This window comes from Myotis davidii, unplaced genomic scaffold (genome assembly GCF_000327345.1).
Source record: "Myotis davidii unplaced genomic scaffold, ASM32734v1 scaffold32, whole genome shotgun sequence".
In the NCBI taxonomy this organism is placed as follows: domain Eukaryota; kingdom Metazoa; phylum Chordata; class Mammalia; order Chiroptera; family Vespertilionidae; genus Myotis; species Myotis davidii.
The window spans coordinates 340,258-345,319 of NW_006286587.1; the positions used below are offsets into that span (position 1 = coordinate 340,258).

General features: G+C 39.4%; 1 long non-coding RNA gene across 1 annotated transcript in view; it reads right to left on the reverse strand.

The window, feature by feature from the left end:
* Positions 1–1,945: 1,945 nt before the first annotated feature.
* LOC102758162 overlaps positions 1,946–5,062 on the reverse strand; it is a 6,494-nt gene continuing 3,377 nt past the window's right edge. The window contains exons 2-3 of the long non-coding RNA XR_435360.2: positions 3,296–3,384; positions 1,946–2,469 (exon numbers count right to left, since the gene is read on the reverse strand). This is a non-coding gene — a long non-coding RNA (uncharacterized LOC102758162). The remainder of the gene's footprint in view (positions 2,470–3,295; positions 3,385–5,062) is intronic.

Here is a 5,062-nt window from a genome sequence, read left to right on the forward strand (position 1 = left end):
GATTTGGTGTTAAATAAAAAGGCAAGTTTCAATATAGTAGGTGGGATAAAGTATGATCCCTTCTCTATGGAAAAAAAAAGAATTGAAAGCAACACACTCTTCTATCTGCATTTAATAATACTGGCGCCAAGTAATAATTTACCTGCTTGCTCTGGGAAATGCCTGCTGTTAAGATAAGATGGAACCAGTGACACACTTTACTTATTAAAATAGAAAACTTGCTCATCTAGACTCACTTCAAGGCGCTTGCCCTTCTGGACCCACCAATCCAAAGCTCTTATGTCATAAGTTCTGCCCAATCCCAACCAGTTACCTGCCTTACATGACCCACCTTAGAACAGTGCAGCCTTTAAAACCCCACATCCTTTCTTTTTTCTTTTTTTTAAAAATATATTTTATTGATTTTTTACAGAGAGAGGAAGGGAGAGAGAGAGAGAGTTAGAAACATCGATGAGAGAGAAACATCGATCAGCTGCCTCCTGCACATCTCCCACTGGGGATGTGCCCGCAACCCAGGTACATGCCCTTGACCGGAATCGAACCTGGGACCTTTCAGTCCGCAAGCTGACACTCTATCCACTGAGCCAAACCGGTTTCGGCCCCCACATCCTTTCTTAATGAAGCATCTTCACTTGGAGATACTACTCAGACTTTCCCGGGCGCCATTCTCCCTTTCTGAAATAGGCTTAACTCTGCTCAATCGGTATGTTTCCTGCTTGCTGTTTAGGGCAGGGGTCGGGAACATCTGGCCCCTGGGCAGTGTAAGGCCTGTGAAATCATGTGGTCTGGCCCTGCCAAAGCATTACGGGTGAGTTAATTAAATGATGACCAAATATAGCAGGCTAATTTTTAGGTTGATCCTTCTGGACCCACCAACCCAAAGCTCTTATGTCATTAAGTTCTGCCCAATCCCAACCAATTACCTGCCTTATGTGACCCACCTTAGAACAGCGCAGCCTTTAAAACCCCATGTCCTTTCTTAATGAAGCGTCTTCACTTGGAGATACTGCTCAGACTTTCCCGGGCGCTGTTCTCCCTTTCTGAAATAGGCTTAGCTCTGCTCAATCGGTATGTTTCCTGCTTGCTTTTTAGGGCAGGGGTCGGGAACATCTGGCCCCTGGGCAGTGTAAGGCCTGTGAAATCATGTGGTCTGGCCCTGCCAAAGCATTACGGGTGAGTTAATTAAATGAATGACCAAATATAGCAGGCTAATTTTTAGGTTGATAATTTTGTATGGCCCGAGAATTATGTTATAAGTATCCAAATGGCCCTTGGCAGAAAAAAGGTTCTCCATCCCTGGTCCACATTTCCCCACCTCTATTTTAGGAAATCAATGATTAATACCAATAATAATTTAATACCTGCTGGGCACTGAGCTGATTGCTTTATACCCCAATCCTACTCTCTGAGAGGTTTCTTTTCCCTCTGAGAGTTTTAATATCATTGTTCCCATTTTACAGATGAAGAAACTGAGGATTAGAATGTGAACAACTCGTCAAATATTACACAGGGAATAAGAGATAGAGACTACATTCAATCCCAAGAAGTCTGACGCCAGAGCTTGAGGGTTTAACTCCCTGATACTGCCTCTGTTCTACTTATTATGGCTATATAACAAGTTTTTCAAAATCCCAGTGGCTTTAATAAAATAAAATAAAAACAGTTATTTTGCTCATGAATCTTCGATTCAGGCAGGGCTTCATGAGGACACTAGTAATTGTCTGCTCCAGCGGAGGTCACTCGGATGCTGGAAGCTGGAATCATCTGGAAGCTCATTTTTTCGCTTACCTGGCAGTTAACACTGTCAGCTGGGACCTCAGCTGGGCAATCAGCCAGAGCACTTGCACGCGGCCTCTTCATGGGACCCGGGTTTCCTCATAACGTGAGCATCCCAAGAAAGAGAGATTCTGGGCAGAGCCATATTGCCTTTGATGACCTAGTTTTGAAGTCATGCAGCATCACTTCGCCACATTCTCCCTGTCCAAGCAATCACAAAACCCTCCCCAGGTTCAAGGGGAGGAAAAATAGACTCACCTTGTGAAGGGGCGTGGCAATGTCAAGAAGACCACGGGAGACCAGAAATATTGCTGTGGTCATTTTTGGAACTGCAGTCTTCTACAGACCCATATTCAGAGTGCTTTTATATACGGTAAAATCGGAAATATTTCAGAACAGGTAGTTAGCTATGGGTATTTCTGGGGCTAACAGGGGGCCTTTTATTTTCTATGATGTATGCATTTTTGTAACGAATGTTTAAAACACTATGGCAACATTATTTTTTAAAGATTCAGCATCCATTCTGAAGAAGCTTATGCTGAAGGTGATATGCTGTCCGTTACCTATTTCTTCTCCTTTATTCATTTCTGCTTCTTGCTGCTCTACTTTGTTCCTCTGGAAGCTGAACTCTACAAACTGTATCACCTGGACTCCTTTGTCCTCTGACTTCTGGTTGGGTTGATCCAATGAGAGCTGAAGGAAATCAGAGAGTGAGAAGAGGCAGGGTGGGGTGTTTATTCTTCCTTCCCCACCTGCCCATGGGTCTCCCTCGGTCCCAGTAACACTTCCTTCATCTCTATCCTTCAGACTCAAGAGTGGTATCAATGCCTCTGTGGTTATTCCCTGGGGTGCCTCATCATCCCCTATGGGTTCCCTTAATCCTGTCTATTCCTCTGTTATTGTCTCTTCATTACACTTTCTTTAATTAAGCCCTTTAAGTGTGCCCTCTGTTCCCTACCAAGTCCCTGAATGATCCAGGAAGGCACTGATGCAGACAGACATGCAAACAATGACATTACAGTGTGCTGATTGCTCTAAGAGGCATGTATAGGAAAAGAATAGTTAGGTTTTATGTGTGTGTTTTATAAAAATACATAATTTTTTTATTGATTTCAGAGAGGAAGGGAGAGAGAATTAGAAACATCAATGAGGAGAGAGAATCATTGATCAGCTGCCTCCTACACACCCACATTAGGGACTGAGCCCACACCGAGGCATGTGCCCTGACTGTGGCCTCCTGATTCATAGGTCAACGCTCAATTGAGCCATGCCGGCCAGGCGCTAGGTTTTTTTGAAAGAGTCAGGAAAGCCTTCCCAAAGAAAGTGACACTTAAATTGGACAAGAAAGATGAGTCAATATGTAATGATCTCTGTAATATTTTAAGCAATAAAACAATTTTTAAAAAAAAAAAGAAAGATAAGTCAGCGTTCCCCTTGTTTGTGAAAAAGAGAACAAGTTTCTAACCCTGTGAGGTTTCCATAGATAAGGAAATAGGCCCAAAGAGGTTAGGTGACTTACCCATGGCCACACAGGGAGTAGCATAGATTCAAGCCTTCTGCTTACTCCATCACACTACAAGGAAAGTTTGACAGTTCAGATGCTTTGGGCTGCAAGTAACCAGAAAAAAAAAATTGTTTAAGCAGTAAGGAAAATGTATTACATAATGATTGTATGTAATGTTGTAATTTAATATCAAGACCACGGTCAGGCAACTCCAGGGTTGATTAAATTAAATCAGATATTCAACAAAGTCATCAAGAAGAAGATCTAAATAAATGGAGAACTAAACTATGAATTGAAAAACTCAGTATTGTTGTCAATCCTCCTCAAATTGACTTATAGATTTAATGCAATTGCAATCAACTTCTTACAAGGTTTATGTGTGGGAATTATCTAGCTAATGGATAATTAGCTAGCTAGAGAGTGTATTTACATGGAAATACAAAATCTTAGAGCAGCCTAGACAATCTTGGAGAAGAACACACACTACCAGATACCAGTGTTTAATGTAAAGCTATAATAATAAAGCCAAAGTACTACTGACACAAGGCTAGACAAAGACCAATGGAACAGAATAGAGTCCAGAAATTGACCCAAACATGTATGTTCATTTGATTTACAAAAAGGGTGCTACTGCAATTCAGTTGTGCTGGAGAAACTGGATATCCATACAGAGGATAATCTGTATGGGGAAAGATGAATTTTTACTTCATATTACATTAATAAAAATTAATGTAATATGAATTATAGACCTGATGCAAAAGTTAAAAAGAATCTGTCTACTAAAAAACATAGAAAAGTATCTTCATGATCAATATCTCAAATTGAATGCAAAAAACACTACACTGAGAGAATTGATGATTTGGATTTTCTTAAATATAAGAACTTAGGCTCCTCAAAAGACATTACTAAGCAAATGAAGAAGCAATCTACAGACTGGGAGAATATATTTGCATTTCACATACCTGACAATGGACTTATATTTAGAACATAAAGGAACTCCTAGAAGTCCATAAGTAAAAGACAAAACAATCCACGTTTAAAAGAGAAAAAGACTTGAACAGGTACCTGTTAGAAGAGGAAATGACCAAAAATCACTTGAAAAGATTATCTGAAGAAAGCAAACTAAAACTACAATAAGATGCCACTACTTCTGGGAATCTATCCAAAGAAGCCCCAAACACTAATTCAAAAGAATATATGTCCCCTATGTTTGTTGCGGTGCTATTTACAACTAGTGGCCTGGTGCATGGCTTCATGCACATTGAAAGGAAATTAATTAGAAGAAATATTTTAACATTGCTATTCACCCTTTCTCTCTAATAGAAGTGTCAGAGATGAAAGAAAATTAGTAAAATGTATATGAAAATAATATATAAATTTATTAATAAATAACAACATGATACAACAACAAAGACATGATATGAAAACAACAAAAACACGATGTAAAAACATGATATAAAAACAACAAAAACATGATACAAAAACAACATTGATAAAAACGATGACTGATAAATTGATTAAACTTATTCTAATATCTCCCTGTATACCACATTAAGAGTAAAAACACTTTCAGAGTGCTTGACTAATTTCCCTTGTGATAAAGTACTTACAATTTTAACTTTAACATCGCACGCTCTTTGAACTCGAGAGAAAGCAACATATTTCTGACCATGTCTGAAAATGGGTTCAGGTAGGACTATTCCTACTCTGTCTAGAATTTGTCCTTTTGATTTATTAATACTCATCACAAATGACACATCATGGGAAAGTGTCTTCAAATTC